This window comes from Bos indicus, chromosome 8 (assembly GCF_029378745.1).
Source record: "Bos indicus isolate NIAB-ARS_2022 breed Sahiwal x Tharparkar chromosome 8, NIAB-ARS_B.indTharparkar_mat_pri_1.0, whole genome shotgun sequence".
In the NCBI taxonomy this organism is placed as follows: Eukaryota; Metazoa; Chordata; class Mammalia; order Artiodactyla; family Bovidae; genus Bos; species Bos indicus.
The window spans coordinates 35,175,824-35,192,688 of record NC_091767.1 but is presented as its reverse complement, the minus strand read 5'-3'; the positions used below and the strand labels follow the sequence as shown (position 1 = coordinate 35,192,688).

Below are 16,865 nucleotides of genomic sequence, written 5' to 3'. Positions count from 1 at the left end.
GTCATAACTTTTCTTCCAAGGAGTAAGCATCTTTTAATTTCATGGCTGCAGTCATCAACCGCAGTGATTTTGAAGCCCCCCAAAATAGAGTCTGTCACTGTTTCCATTGTTTCCCCATCTACTTACCATGAAAAGATGGGACCAGATGCCATGATCTTTGATTTTTGAATGTTGAGCTTTAAGCCAGCTTTTTTACTGTCCTCTTTCAATTTCCTCAAGAAGTTCTTTAGGTCATCTTCACTATCTGCCATAAGGGAGGTGTCATCTGCATATCTGAGGTTATTGATATTTCTCCTGGCAATCTTGATTTCACCTTGTGCTTCATGCAGCCTGGCATTTGTATGATGTATGCTAAATGTAAGTTAAATAAGCTGGGTGACAATATACTTATTGTCACCCTTAATGTACTCCTTTCCCAGTTTGGAACCAGTCTATTGTTCAATGTCTGGTTCTAACTTTTGCTTCTTGACCTGTATACAGGTTTCTCAGGAGGCAGGTAAGGTGGTCTGGTGTTGCCATCTCTTGAATAATTTTCCACAATTTGTTGTGATTCACACAGTCAAAGGCTTTGGAGTAGTCAGTAAAGCAGATGTTTGTCTGGAATTCTCTTGCTGTTTCTATGATCCAGTGATTGTTGGCAATTTGATCTCTGGTTCCTCTGCCTTTTCTAAATCCAGCTTGTACATCTGAAAGTTCTCAGTTCATGTACTGTTGAAGCCTGGCTTGGAGAATTCTGAGCATTACTTTGCTAGCATGTGAGATGACTGCAATTGTGTGGTAGTTTGAATATTCTTTGGTATTGCAATACTTTGGAATTGGAATGTAAACTGACCTTTTCTAGTCCTTTGGCTACTGCAGTTTTCCAAATTTGCTGGCATACTGAGTGCAGCACTTTAACAGCATCATATTTTAGGATTTGAAATAGCTCAGCCAGAATTCCATCACCTCCACTAGCTTTGTTTGTAGTGATGCTTCCTAAGGCCCACTTGATTTCCCACTCTAAGGTGTCTAGCTCTAGATGAGTGATCACACCACTGAGGTTATCTGGGTCATTAAGATTTTTTTTTTATAGTTCTGTGTATTCTTGCCACCTCTTCTTAATATTTTATGCTTCTGTTAAGTCCATACCGTTTCTGTTCTTCACTCTGCATATCTTTGCATGAAATGTTCCTTTGGAACATTTTTCTTGATTTTCTTGAAGAGCTTCTAGTCTTCCCCATTCTATTGTTTTCCTCTATTTCTTCACATTAGTTACTTAGGAAGGCTTTCTTATCTCTCCTTGTTATTCTTTGGAACTCTGCATTCAGATTGGGTATATCTTTCCTTTCCTACAGTTATATGTTTATTCAATTTATATGGTATAATGTTTTAGATACAAAAAATATATTTTGACAATAATTTTATTTGAATGCAAAAAGATTAGCCTAATATTCTGAGGGTTATTTTTTTTTTTCATTGATTCTGTTTAATATTTTTCAGACTTGGTTCATTCAGTAATATATGATGGAAATAAACTGTCTACAGTTAAGGTTAAAGTTACATATTAAGTTTGCTATGCTGCTAGATACTTGGGGGCTTCCCAAGTGGTGTAGTGGTAAAGAATCTACCTGACAATGCAGGAGATGCAAGAGAAGCAGATTCCATACCTGGACTGGAAAGATTCTCTGGAGGAGGAAATGACAACCTACTCCAATATTCTTGTATGGAAAATTTCATAGGCAGAGGAGCCTGCCTGGCATACTACATGGGGCCACAAAGACTCAGATGTGACTGAGCACCAGATACTTACTTTCAAAATAATAGCCATTTGATTATGTTATTTGAAACTTATAGGGGACAATGCACAAATACATATACTAACTTTGTAAAATATGACAAATTAACTATAAATAGCTACATCAAATTGTTAAACACAAATATCAGTGTTGTCATGTTTATTTATGAATTTTACATTAAAAAGGTAACATATACACGGAGCATTTACTATCCTAATGAAAAGCTATCCAGCTAACTATCTTAAGTATACAAGATAATACCACAGAAGAATTATCCTTAATATCTTGAGATCATTAACTGTGAAATTCAAATGGTAATTTTAAACTACAGAAAAATATCTTAACAATCACTGCTAAGGTAAATATTTCTTAAATAGCACATAAAAATCCTAATCACATAAGAAATAAACTTAATAAACTAGAATAAATTAAAATGAAGAATTCTATCCATCAAAAGATACTATCACGAGATAAGAAATTCCACCAAATGGTTTTGTATACAGTGTATGTATCCAGTGTCATGCTGGGTAAATGTTTAAAAACTAGCTTTCCAAGAAAAAAGTTAAAGCCCGGTTTTCAAATGTTTGCCAATATATGTGATGTAAATGTTTCTACCATGGCACCTTTTCAAACTAATATGCAGCCTTCAAAATGCTTCACACAACAGTTGTCTCTTATGAATCAAGTTGATCCACTCCAGTATATTAGTGAATATATCCAGCTTAGGATTCAATTTTCATATGCATATAATAAAAAAGGATAGATACAATAATTATATAAGGATATATAATATGACAAATAATTATAAAGTTTTTAATACCTTTAATATAGTCAAATAAAAAAATTCCCTTTATACACATCAAATGAACTGAAATAGAAGAATGAAAAGTCTCAAATATTACTGAGATACTATATACTCAAATATACAGAGCAACCGAACTGATATCCTGCTGTTGAAACATGATATAACCACTTTGACAAAATGTCAGTATCTACTAAAGCAGAGCATATACATATCCTATATATCCAATAAAATATATACACAGATTCCCTAAAATACATGTTCCAAATGGCCATATAATTATTATTTATAAGAGCTGAAGTCTACCCAAATGCTTACAAATGAGGGAAAGGACCATAATCTGGATACAGTTTAATATTACACAGCAATGAGAATGAGTGATTCACCAATGCATACAATCTTACAAATGTAATTTAGAGAATAAGAAGCAAAGCAGTACATACCATATGTTTACATTTATAAAATGTGATTAAGTAAGCAAGGTAATCTATCCTTCTAGAATTCAAGATAGTGCGTATGCTCTGTGGGTATAGTTACTAGAAAAGTAACTATATGAGGTGGGGTTTCATATACTCTTTTTATCCTTTTGTTTTTTAATTTCTATGAGTGCTTGTTAAATGGGTATGTTCATTTTATGGCAATTCACAGAGACTGTGCCCTGAGATATGAGCAATTCTTTCTATGTATGATATGCTTATATAAGAATATTAAAAAGACTAGAAATTCAAATAGATCTTACAAATATTTTGTACCATTTTTAAGTTAAAATAACTTATCATTTCATTTAGTTATATTTGTAAACTACAAGCTACAAATTAAAGAACAAATTCTCAAGAATGAAATTATTGCTCTATTCATATCCAAATGAAATTTTATAAAAACATCTTCCATTATTAGCAGAGTCCTTGTGGTAGAGAAGATAATTCTAGGTGGTATTTTTTTTTTCTTTTTTTATAATCATACCTGGAATATTTCTAAGTAGCCTCACCAAAGAGAATACCTTTGAGTGCCCAGAGGTGGTTGTTGCCTATAGTCATTTAAAACAACTTCTTTAATATACATTTCAGTAATCCTGTTTTATCATATGAAACAATAATGCTATTTTATCAGATCAAGAAGAGATTTAGTTCATTGTCTCTGTGTTTCCGAAGATGTCATTTTTGCCCAAATATGAAATGTATGATACAAATGCCCATGCTATCTGCAATTTATATCTCAATTACAAGCTAAATCTTTATCAAGTTTACTATTAAGGAACAGATAGGTCCTGAAAATTCTCTTACTAAAATAACCCAATTAGTTTTACAACACAAACATAGTTTAGTTATATTCTGTAGTAATCAATTATAAATGCAAGCCATCTTCACACTTTTAACATGTTATTGAATGTATCAACCACATAAGTTAACAAATAAATAACATCCCCCAAATCACCTTAGAAAAGTTACTGCGTATTTCTTATCATTTCTATTTCTATAGTTATATGGTTTGCTTTCAACTCTCTAAAGCTCCAACATCAAACTTTCATAGAAGAACCCAATTTTGATAAATCCTGACAGGTGTTATATTTAACTTTCAATAACTCATTGCCCTAGTCATTGGCATCAAATAAACCTCACTATAAAAATTTTAATATATAATACTGTCATTTAGAGTCAAATAATTTTTCTCCATGGCATAAATCTTTACTTTTCTGAGCAAAGCTACAAATTCACTTAGGAATCTATCAAATACTGCATCAAATGACTATCAGTTGACTATATTACCATAATCTACTCAAGAACATAAACATTTGATAGAAAACATTGTATAGCTTCTTCAACATTTATGTAAAACTAAGGTAAAGTATCAAATTACCTAAGCAAATTCCCTTTACTGTTATTAATCAAGCAGAGGTAACAGGTAAATAAATCATACAACTTAGTATATGAATCATAATCTTACCACAGGCTCACAGGTTAGGAATTCAAAGAAAAAGTTCACCACCCTGAGACCTAAATAAAGTACAACCAGAAATATTTTGTATTAGTAAAGATATTGCATTTTAATTTAAGATCATAAAATGTTAAATAGTGATTCAATATCATGAAAAAATTTATTTTATGTGTAATTAGTGCACATATTTTGACTACAATATTTGTCTAAAATAGCACTGCCATTACTCAATTCACATCAAATTATTGTGATTTGAAATTAATTACTCTAATTTCAGCTCTTTAATGAAGGGATGACAAACAAGCAGAGAATTTTTATTGTCTTTGCTTCTTGTGGGACTATGGGTGAGGGATATATTTGTAAACAAAATATATTTGCATATATTATTTTAGAAACTCTTCTCAGTTACACTCAGTTAACAGCGTCAAATACACACACACATATGCTATCATACACATGCATGCACACACGTGTACAAATATGGTTATTACACCACTGTCCAGTTGATGTGTTTTAATCAGTGGGTAATATATAGCTATTCATGAATATAAATCTTTTATGTTATCATTTTAAAGGTCATGTAGTATTCCATAGTTTGTTATACACCTTAAATTAAGATATTTAACAATAGCTCTTTATGAAACTGGTTATCGTTATTTTCACTGAATCAAGACATTTGATTACTATCACATGCGATCATATTTAGTAGTTAACATGCTTTGCAACAGTTTTATCATTTTGATGCAGTGGTAACTTACTAATCAACACATATTTACTAAGCCCTTAAATTTGCTTCCTGATAGGTAGATGCTGTTTTCTATCAACAAAATAAGGAAACTGAAGATTTAATTTCTACCCTCAGTGAAGAAATTAGTAGCATTTATGAACCTTTTAGAAAACTCATGAATGACATATATAGGCAGGTACACTTTGTGCCAGTTCCTTATGAGTGGTGTTGGTTTGGAGGATATGTTTCCCTCAGGTTTCTAACCATTAAATCTTTTTTTACTGCTAATGAAGGAAACATTATGTAACATAGTTTATCTGATAAAAATATTACTTAATTCTTAGTAGAAATCATGTGTGGAAATGATCTTGACAGTACTATGAACCACTTGAAGAATGAAATAAAATATTTCTAACATTCTTCTTATCCAATATTAGTGGAAAATAAACTAGTACTGTCAATTAAGTGTAAATATTTACATTATTTTTTATGCAAATTGAAATGCACATGTGGAGTTAAATCTTCAATAATGCATGCTCAGAATTTCTTGGTCCAAGTCATTGAACCAACTGGTGGCAGAGACTTGACTGTACTCTGAGTCTCTGATTCTCTCAGTCCATTGTGTTTTCCTCCAGTTACTGGCCATGCCTTCAGGTCTCCTTGCTCCAAGTAATTATTCTGTTTAATAGCCCTCTATAGTTTCCTGTGGTCATGTATGGATGTGAGAGTTGGACTATGAAGAAGGCTGAGAGCCGAAGAATTGATGCTTTTGAACTGTGGTGTTGGAGAAGACTCTTGAGAGTCCCTTGGACGGCAAGGAGATCCAACCAGTCCATTCTGAAGGAGATCAGCCCTGGGATTTCTTTGGAAGGAATGATGCTAAAGCTGAAACTCCAGTACTTTGGCCACCTCATGTGAAGAGTTGACTCATTGGAAAAGACTCTGATGCTGGGAGGGATTGGGGTCAGGAGAAGAAGGGGATGACAGAGGATGAGATGGCTGGATGGCATTACTGACTCAATGGACGTGAGTCTGGGTGAACTCCGGGAGTTGGTGATGGACAGGGAGGCCTGGTGTGCTGTGATTCATGGGGTTGCAGAGTCGGACACGACTGAGCGACTGAACTGAACTGATAGATGTCTCTGCTGCCTATCCTTTTTGCTAATTCCAGTGCACATGGACTAACTTTGCAGATGTCCTAAACTCACTATTCAACTACTTTTTGCTTGCATTTTCCGTACAGGAGCAAGGAAGGAGAAGATGACTTGAAAAAGTCTACTTTCTGCTGATGTTGATTAAAAGGAAACCTTTCCTAGTTGATCTGAATGCTATTTGATCTGAATGCTTATACATCTTAAAGTCATTCAAAGAATTATAGTGACTTTTCCCCATCCTTACCTCTTTAATCAAGAGGTGCATCCAGTTAAATTTGAGGCACATGTTAAAAAGTTAAGTATTAGAAACAATATTTGGTTGAAGCTAAGTATTGCCATTGGGGAATGAACTCCTTGGATACACCAATAGAAATTTTTAATTGTTATTATTATTTCATTATTAAAATTTAAATTCAAGCTTTAAGATTTGACATTATACTATAGAAACAATAATTTCTTTTATCACTATCTGATCAGATGTGAACTCCGGGAGTTGGTGATGGACAGGGAGGCCTGGCGTGCTGCGATTCATGGTGTCGCAAAGAGTCGGACACAACTGAGCGACTGATCTGATCTGATCTTATCAGATGTGTTGGATACTCAGACTCAAAGTCACTGCTCATGCTTAAATTCAGGGATTCTAGAAATGACATTTTTTTCAAAGACAAGGTCAAGCCAGGGAGGTGATTTTAGGCCTACAAGAAAGCCAAAGCAGAAATATAGCCTACCCCAACATTAATCTGGGGCTTCCCTATTGGCTCAGAGGTTAAAGAGTCTGCCTGGAATGCCAGAGACTGGGGTTCGATCCCTAGGTTGGGAAGATCTCCTGGAGAAGGAAATGGCAACCCACTCCAGTACTCTTGCCTGAAGAATTCTATGGAGGGAGGAGCCTGGTAGACTACAATCCATAGGGTCTCAAAGAGTTGGACATGACTGAGCGACCTCACTTCACTTCACTTAAAATTAATCTACCCTTTTCAGTTGATACTGAGTACTGAGTTACACTCAAAGAGGAGAGTCCATTTTAACAAGATATGAGTGACATAAATATTTGGTGGGGGTGGGGGGCAATTTGTGGTGAAGAATGAGCTATTAAACTGTCAGTGACATTGGCACTAGGCTAGTGTTGTCCTTGATGCATTTCTAGAAATTTTATTTCATATAATAAGATTCAGCTAAATGAATTTGATCAGATAAACCTCTTCCACTTGAACTATTTATATTTGGAGAAATAACCATTCAGAAAGAATGTATGCTTAAGCAAGTAAGCAAATTTCAGCAAAACAAAACAAAACATTATTGGTAATTCTGAAAGTCTAATATCCTAGACCTACAATAGTCAAGGAGGAATATTTCATAGTAATCCCAATATAACTGTCAAATTACTGCAGAAATCCTAAAGAGTTGTACTTAAATTAGTATTTCTATAGACTATAGCTATTAACTAATGGATTTATTGGATATGTGGCTGGAAAAATTCATGGAATTGGCATTTCAGAAGGTGATTTCTCTGATGTTAAGATGGTTTAAAGCACTTTATTTCTTCTTGGCTCAATTTTGCTGAAAGTTCAATTTTTAGAGGGAGTGACAGAAGGTTGAATTTTTAGATGATTTGGAAACCTAAACATTGGGGAGCTATTTTAAATTATTTAAAATATAATTACAAATTATTTTAAAGGCAGTCTGGCAGGTCTCATTAAAATGATATTTAGTTAGCAACAGATAAGTAACAATGCTAGGATCTCTATACTTTATTTCATATATCTTCAATTGGCATTCACTAAAATTTCTTCTGAGTATTTCTATTAATACAAAAATGACACTATTTTCCACATTTTCAGATAAAAAATGGAAGCTAACAGTTGCCTGTATATACTCTAAAATATCTTATCACTAATACACTGTGAAGTCAAAATTCAACTCAAGCTTAATTAAGTTCAGAATCTCAATTAAGTCATATGCCATAAATAATATTTACTAAAAATAAGAGATATATGAATCACAGCTTTAAATATTTTGAATGGGTCAACTAATTTAATTCTCAGCTCTGAGGAAGATATTATGTGAATATACTTATTACAGGAGTTGTTTTGTTGTTTTGGTTTTAATCCAGAGATGCTGGCATCAAATTCTGTGATATACAACACAGTTTCCACATGATATTTTACTACTGTGCAACATTCTTACAAGTGGTATTTATATTTATATATATATATATATATACACACACATATATATATACTATGCTAAGTCACTTCAGTCACTTCCAACTCTGTGCGACCCCATAGACAGCAGCCCACCAGGCTCCCCCATCCCTGGGATTCTCTAGGCAAGAACACTGGAGTGGGTTGCCATTTCCTTCTCTAATGCATGAAAGTGAAAAGTGAAAGTTAAGTCGCTCAGTCGTGTCCAACTCTTAGCAACCCCATGGATTGCAGCCTAACAGGCTCCTCTGTCCATGGGATTTTCCAAGCAAGAGTGCTGGAGTGGGGTGCCATTGCCTTCTCCTATATATATATATATATATATATATATATATATATCTATATATATATAAACATATATATTATATATTAGATTCGGAGGTCAGGTAATTAACACATTTCTTATATGTCTACAATCACCTTGGTGATTTAGTCGCTTTAGTCATGTCCAACTCTCTGTGACCCTGACCCTACGGTCTGAGTCCGCCAGGTTCCTCTGTCAATGGGATTCTTCAGGCGAGAATACTGGCATTAGTTGCCATCCCCTCCTCCAGGGGACCTTCCCAACACAGGGATCAAACCCGCATCTCTTATGTTTCCTGCATTGGCAAGCAGGTTCTTACCACTAACACCAACCGGGGAAGCTCCTACTATCACCACTTGGGAAGCCCCTACTAACAGCTTAGTGGATCCTAATATTAATAGTAATATTAATAGTTGTTAACATTGGTTGAATATCTACTATATGACAGGAAGTAGGTTAAGTACTTTAGGTTCAACTCATTTAATCGCTAGAACAATCCTATCAAATATGATTACCATTATTGTATAGATAAGACAATAGAGGGCTTCCAATGTGGCTCAGATGGTAAAGAATCTGCCTGCAATTCAGGAGATCCAGGTTTGATCCCTGGGTCAGGAAGATCCCCTGGAGAACGGAATGACAACCCACTCCAGTATTCTTGCCTGGAGAATTGCATGGACCGACGAGCCTGGTGGGCTACAGCCCATGGAGTTGCAAAGAGTTGGACAGGACTGGTCAACTAACATACATACACACACACACACACACACACACACACACACATACACAAGACAATAGAGAAATTTAAAAATGTACCCAAGAGCATAGAGGTAGAAATGGTACAGATGAATGTCAAATACAAACTCTCTTACTCTATTAGTTACATGCAGCATAGAAATTCTGATTCTTTTAATGAGGAGGAAATGTGAAAGAAATTGAGTTTTCATTCTATTCTATTTAGAATGAAACTTAAAACTTCAAATCCATAAAGCAGAGATACAACTATACTCTCAAATTTTTAAAATAAATCTACCATAATAGTAAATAAATTCTTCCATCTTACAGCTCCAATGTATTATGATTAATTTTAGATAGATAGCTCCGTAGTGCCTACCTTATTAAATGATAAATTGAAACTATACATGAATAGATATGCCAATTTCTAAAATTTTCTGCCAATGAATTTTAAAATACATTTGATTTTATAAAATATGTACATTTTGTGCAATATATATGCAGTTTTTGTATAAGTTATGAGAAACGCTTTCTTGGGAAACCAGATAGCTGTCTATCTAGTTAGAAAATTGCAAATAATGTATTTTTTTTTTTAAACCCAAAGTTTGAACTCTTAATTCTTTGAAGAGTGTCAAGCTTATCTACTCAGAAATGCAGTTCCCATTATAATTGCAGATTACATATATGAGAAAAAAAAAGTAGTTTCAATGAAGTCTGGCATATTGTAAAATCTCAGTAAATAACTAATAAACACCTACATAAATAATGCAATGCTTCAATATAGAAATAATTGCTACAGTTCCCAAGGAAGAAAACAACCCTGTATTAAGGTGTTAGATTTTTACCTTAGCTCGGTAACACCCAAACTTTCTCAATGTCTTTTCAATGCCTAGATCATTTCTTTCAAAACAGATCTTAAATCCTGGCAAAGTTAGAGTGATAGCGATAAGTTTTGGAATTATCAACTCATCCCAAGATTAGATAATTTGTAAATATATTATTTAACTCTAACTGTAAACAACAGATACAGCTACATGAAGTTAACTCAATAATCCACTTATCTATTCAATAAATATTTACTGAGCAATTATGTGTCAGTCACTGTTATTCCAGAATATGAGGTTAAGTGATGAACAAGACAAATATGGTCTTTTCTCATATTTTTTATATCCTGGTTACAAATATGGCACTTAATGGTTTTATATTTTATTGCCTCCATCAAAAGCCACTACATATGCTGCCCTAAGAGTCTAAAATCTTTCATAAGGATTGTTCTTCAGGTATTCCAAATCTTAGCTTAATACATTTTAATAAGTTCAAGTGGGTTTAACACTATGACAGAGAGTTCCAGTTATCCTCCAATATTTATCTTTCCCTATTTTTATAAAGGGCTGCTGACTTTGAAGTAGGTTAATGGCTACTTGGAAAAAGATTCTTAGTCTTGGTGTTATGAGACTAAACTCTGGAAAATGCATGTGTGTGGAAGTAGAGCGAGTGACTTCTAAGAAGTGGCCCTGAATATAGACAACATACCCATCTTTTCCCCCTATTCTCATTAATTCTCTAGCTGCTGCTGCTGCTGCTAAGTCGCTTCAGTTGTGTCCGACTCTGTGCGACCCCATAGAGGGCAGCCCACCAGGCTCCCCCATCCCTGGGATTCTCCAGGCAAGAACACTGGAGTGGGTTGTCATTTCCTTCTCCAATGCAGGAAAGTGAAAAGTGAAAGTGAAGTCGTTCAGTTGTGTCTGACTCCTAGCGACCCCATGGACTGCAGCCTACCAGGCTCCTCCGTCCATGGGATTTTCCAGGCATGAGTACTGGAGTGAGGTGCCATTGCCTTCTCCCAATCCTCTAGCTAGAATGCAGCATTAATGCCTGAAACTCTAGCTCCAGTGACTTTTTTTTTTTTTAAATCATGAGAGGCTATCTACCGCCCCCCACCCCTGCTCCCTTAAACTCTACTCTGTAACAGTACAGTAATAACATATGGACTGAATCCTGGACAGGGTGTGTCATCTCAGGTTGGATGGAAAACCATTTGAATATCTGAGAAATTCTATAGACACAGAAAGCAGATTAGTGGTTTTCAGGGCCTGAAGGGTGAGCAGAAGGTGAATGACTGCCAATAGGTACAGGATTTCTTTTCAGATCATGAAAACATTATAAAATTAGATAGTGGTACTGGTTGTGCAATGCTGTCTACCTGTACACTAAAGCCACTGGATTGTACACTTTAAAAAGTTTCATGAAAAAATAATCTTATGGTATGAGAATTATATCTTAATAAAGCTATTATAAAATTACTTGTACCTTGCATCACCTTATTAGTTTAATATGATCTCAAAGAATTTGGATACATTTTACTGTGACAGAAAACTAATTGTACAGCATATTCTTTGGGGACTCAAATTTGTCTGAACCTTTTAGTTTCCAACTATGCATTAACATGTTTGTATACATTAGAGAAAATTAAAATGACAAAAGATGACAATATTTCTTCCATGGTTTAAACTCTACTGAGGAAAGATGTTATTTGTGAATTAACTCCACAAATCATAATATCCCAGGGCTTCTGCAAAGATTTCATTATATAATTGGAAGATATTTGAAAACTCAAATGCATGACTAGGAAAAAAAAAAAAAAAGTTGCCAACAACATTATAGACTGGAATTTGTGTTTTAGGCTGTTGGTAGATGAGCCTGGTAGGCTGCAGTCCATGGGGTCACTAAGAGTCAGACACGACTGAGCGACTTCACTTTCACTTTTCACTTTCATGCATTGGAGAAGGAAATGGCAGCCCACTCCAGTGTTCTTGCCTGGAGAATCCCAGGGATGAGGGAGCCTCGTGGGCTGCCGTCTATGGGGTCACACAGAGTCGGACACAACTGAAGCGACTTAGCAGCAGCAGCAGCAGCAGAGGTGCCTTTGATATTTTTGTAACTGAACAACTATTTGCTTTGAAACTGTGCTTACAAAAATACAAAATGTTAAAACCTCTAACTAAAGTTTTATCCTCATTTAAAAAAGTATCAAATTAAAGTAATTATTACAAATATTTCTGGTGTTGGGGAGATACAGAAATAACATCAAGCAATCCAAATTGAAAGTAGGTATTTACATGTTTTAAACTAAAATGTATAGATCCTCACATTTAATATTTTGACTCTTAATATCACTATCCTTAAACATGTCACTCCAAATTATTCAAAATATTAAAATTTTATAAAAATTTTGTTGTGTTCATATGATCGGCAACAATAACTTCCAACTACAAATGGGGGCATTATAAAGAGATTATCCAAATTCTTTTTCAAGAGTGACAATGTCATACCATAATTTTCCTAAGTTGACATTCAGCTGTATTAATTAATAGAGTTTCAGAAATAATAATGTTCATCATAAAAGTCATTGTGTTATAGATATCTATACATTTGGGAAGAAATTAAAATTGTAAGCTGTAACTTCCAGCATAATATCACAATCTTTTCATTACTGGAGTTGGTTATGTTAAGAAATCTGTAAGAACCTATGAAAGTTCATAGAACTGGTTTAACTTTATACAAATTATTCAGTAACTATAGAAACATTAATTTTCATCTCACATCAACTGTTGCCAAAGCTCTGATAAACTCTGGAGCTTCAGTTCTGCAGCTGCCATCATTACTCTTAGATCCTTCTCTCTCCCTGTTCTCAAAACAGAGCTGTATTGGGGCCTCACAGTCCCTTTCTAGCTATTTCTGCATAATTGGATACTTGAATCAGATCAGATCAGATCAGTCGCTCAGTCGTGTCTGACTTTTACCCCCTGGAAATACCCAGTATTCCTCCTGCTTTTCCTTTCACCATTTTCATGGCAATTACCAACACAGAAGTAGAAGTAAAGTGTATGTCAGTGCCTCTCAAACTTAAAAGTACATACTTCTGAAATACACCTGAAAATCACTTGTGATTCTTAATAAACTGTAGATTCTCACGGAAGTTCTGGACTTGTAAGAACCAGACTCTCATGGCCTGTTCCAGAATTAAGGACCAGAACCTTCATTTTAACCATATGGGCAAGGTTTTTAAGCCACAGGTCCTTTATCTCTTAAAATGAGGTAGTTTTAGATCATGTACTCTGAAACCTCTCTGTCTCCATTTAATTTCCCTTTCACTCTAATCCTCCCCAGCTCAGTGAAATGATGTTCCATAAAATTGTCTCCTCTAATCCTTGGAAAAGAAAGTTGCTATACCAAAATGTTTGCTTCCTGCTTTGCTATTCTACCATACAACTAGCCATATGTGTTGCTCCTGTTTCATCATCATTATCATTTCTTAACAATTACCTACCCATTACATTCCTAATAGCCACTAAAGTGAAATATTTCCAATCTCTCCTCTTTTTCTGTCCTTTTTCTATATTTCATTCTCTCTTCTGCTATGACATAATTTGCTCATACATTTAAGTGGATTAAAGTTATTCATGTTAACAACTTCAATTTTTATATCTCTAATTAAATAATGCACCTATATATTCATCCATTCCTCATTTATTACTTTATATTCAAGAAAACAAAGGTCCATCTAGTCAAAGCAATGATTTTCCCAGTAGTCATGTATGGATGTGAGAGTTGGACCATAAAGAAAGCTGAGTGCTAAAGAGTTGATACTTTTGAACTGTGGTGTTGGGAGAAGACTCTTGAGAGTCCCTTGGACTTCAAGGAGATCCAACCAGTCCATCCTAAAGGAAATGAGTTCTGAATACTCATTGGAAGGACTGATGTTGAAACTGAAACTCCAATACTGTGGCCACCTGATGCAAAGAACTGACTCACTGGAAAAGACCCTGATGCTGGGCACGATTGAGGGTAAGAAGAAAAGAGGACAACAGAGGATGAGATGGTTAGATGGCATCACCGACTCAATGGATTTGAGTTTGAGTAAGCTCCGGGAGTTGGTGTTGGACAGGGAGGCCTGGAGTGCTGCAGACCATGGGGTTGCAAAGAGTCAGACACGACTGAGGGACTGAAATGATTCAAGAAAAAAGACTTTCTCTCCTTCTTGTATTCTTATTTTCATCTTCTTTTGCCTATCCTAACTTCACCTTTTATGCTTTTTCTAATGACAATTTCTCATTCTCCATTTAATTGTTCCTTTCAACCTGTAATTTCAAGCCTTTCTTTTCCTGGAGAACTTTGCCTTTGACCCACTTACTTCTTCAAGCTTCCATCTTTTACTTTGCTTTTGGGTGGGCAGTCTATACTTACTTGCTATACATAACAATATGTTGTTTACCCTAATAATGATAATGACATTCTCCATCGATTATCTCCAATACTGCCAAAACACCAGATCACGTTCTTTTTTAAAGTCATCATCACCCTCAAATAACTAACAGCAGGTGTACTTGTCGACTATTCTTCCTTCCTTCAAGTCTCTTATTCCAGTGATTCCATCAGTGCCTTACTTGTTATTTTTAGGTTTTGCTTTTGTATTTAATATTCTGATGAATACAACTTCAGGATTTTGCTGTGCTTTTTTTTCTCCTTCCTAAGGATCTTTAAATGTAGGCAGTCTTGCAGCATGTTTATGTTCAGCACCAAGCACAAGGCCCAGGGATGTGCCTATGCTTGGGGATTTTCAAATGAATTATGTGAATCAGTGTACTGGTGTATTTTATGACTTTCATGTTTCTATGTCTTCCATATCTGAAATTACCCTCATACTCATGACTTCAGGTACCAGCTCTATGGGTAGTATTTCCAAACCCGTTTTTACAGATCTGCCTGTAGTCCCCAGTTCAAGTTCTATTTTCCAACTTTGTGGTAGACATTTCAACATACCTATGGCACAGTTAACTTGAAGTCAAAATGTCCAAAACAAAATCCATTCCTGTCTTGCCAAAACCCACTCTACTCTCTGGATTCTACTGATACCTCTAATGTCATTTTTTCAACTTCTTTGGCATATAACATTACAGCATATAACACTAAAATATATATAACATTTATTATATATGACATTATATAACACTTTAAGGTATACAATGTGTTGAATCAAAACATTTTTGTATCCCGGTAAGATTATAACTAAAACCTCAGCTAACATCTCCATCATACAAAAATATTATTATTCTTTTTGTGGTGAGATCACTTAAAATCTACTCTCTTAGCAATTTTTTTATGTATAATATGGTATTGTTGACTATAATTACAATGCTGTGATTAGATTCCTGCAACTTATTCACTTTCTAACTGAAAATCTATTATTTGACATGTCACTATTCTCCCTACCTCCTAAACCATGTACGCTCTGATTGGAGGTTGTGAGTAACGGAAAGCTGGAGGTAGGTTAACTAGAGCAGGGCACTCAATGTGATTGACTGGGGAGCATTTTTGGCTTTCTCTAGTTGGTTTTGAGGAGAAGGTAATGGCACCCCACTCTAGTACTCTTGCCTGGAAAATCCCATGGATGGAGGAGCCTAGTAGGCTGCAGTCCATGGGGTCGCTAAGAGTCGGACACGACTAAGCAACTTCACTTTCACTTTTCACTTTCATGCATTGGAGATGGAAATGGCAATCCATTCCAGTGCTCTTGCCTTGGAGAATCCCAGGGACAGGGGAGCCTGGTGGGCTCCCCATCTATGGGGTTGCACAGAGTCAGACAGGACTGAAGCGACTTAGCAGCAGCAGCAGTGGCTGGTTTTGAGTTGGAAGCAGGAGACAAACATTAACAAAGTTGGTAATCACTCACTTGAAAATATCCTGAAAGTACTGGACTTTCCTAACCACACTGAGCCAACTGATGCAAAAGTTGTGGCTTGGATTCCTAGGCTTATTGATCAGAGCTTTAGTGTCATATATGGTCTTATTTTTGTCCACTTATGACTCCACTTATGTCTCTCATGACTATTTTTCTCCTCCAATTACAGGGAAATTCTTCAACTTATTATTAAGTGAGCCATTTATAATACATTGATGAATGTTTGTTAATACAACAAAAATCTAATACAATTGGCATCATGAGAATTATTATGTGACTATAAATGCATAATAAAGTTGTAATTTCTGCAGCACGTGGGCCCAGTCATGGGTCATTGACGCTACAGCGTGGGCTCAGTGGTTGTGGCACATGGGCTTAGTTGCTCCATGGCATGTGGAATCTTCCAGGACTGGGAATTGAACCCATGTCCCTTGCATTGGCAGTGCTGAAGTTACTGAAGCCCACCTGCCTAGAGCCTGTGGTCCAC

The 16,865-nt window shown here is 35.4% G+C and overlaps 1 protein-coding gene across 23 annotated transcripts in view; it reads right to left on the bottom strand.

Moving 5' to 3' along the window:
* PTPRD (protein tyrosine phosphatase receptor type D) overlaps window positions 1–16,865 on the bottom strand; it is a 2,527,413-nt gene that overhangs the window by 1,362,571 nt on the left and 1,147,977 nt on the right. For all 23 annotated transcript variants that reach the window (XM_070794551.1, XM_070794552.1, XM_070794555.1 and 20 more), the window contains exon 7: window positions 4,522–4,571. The gene's annotated coding sequence lies outside the window, so the exon portion shown is untranslated. The remainder of the gene's footprint in view (window positions 1–4,521; window positions 4,572–16,865) is intronic.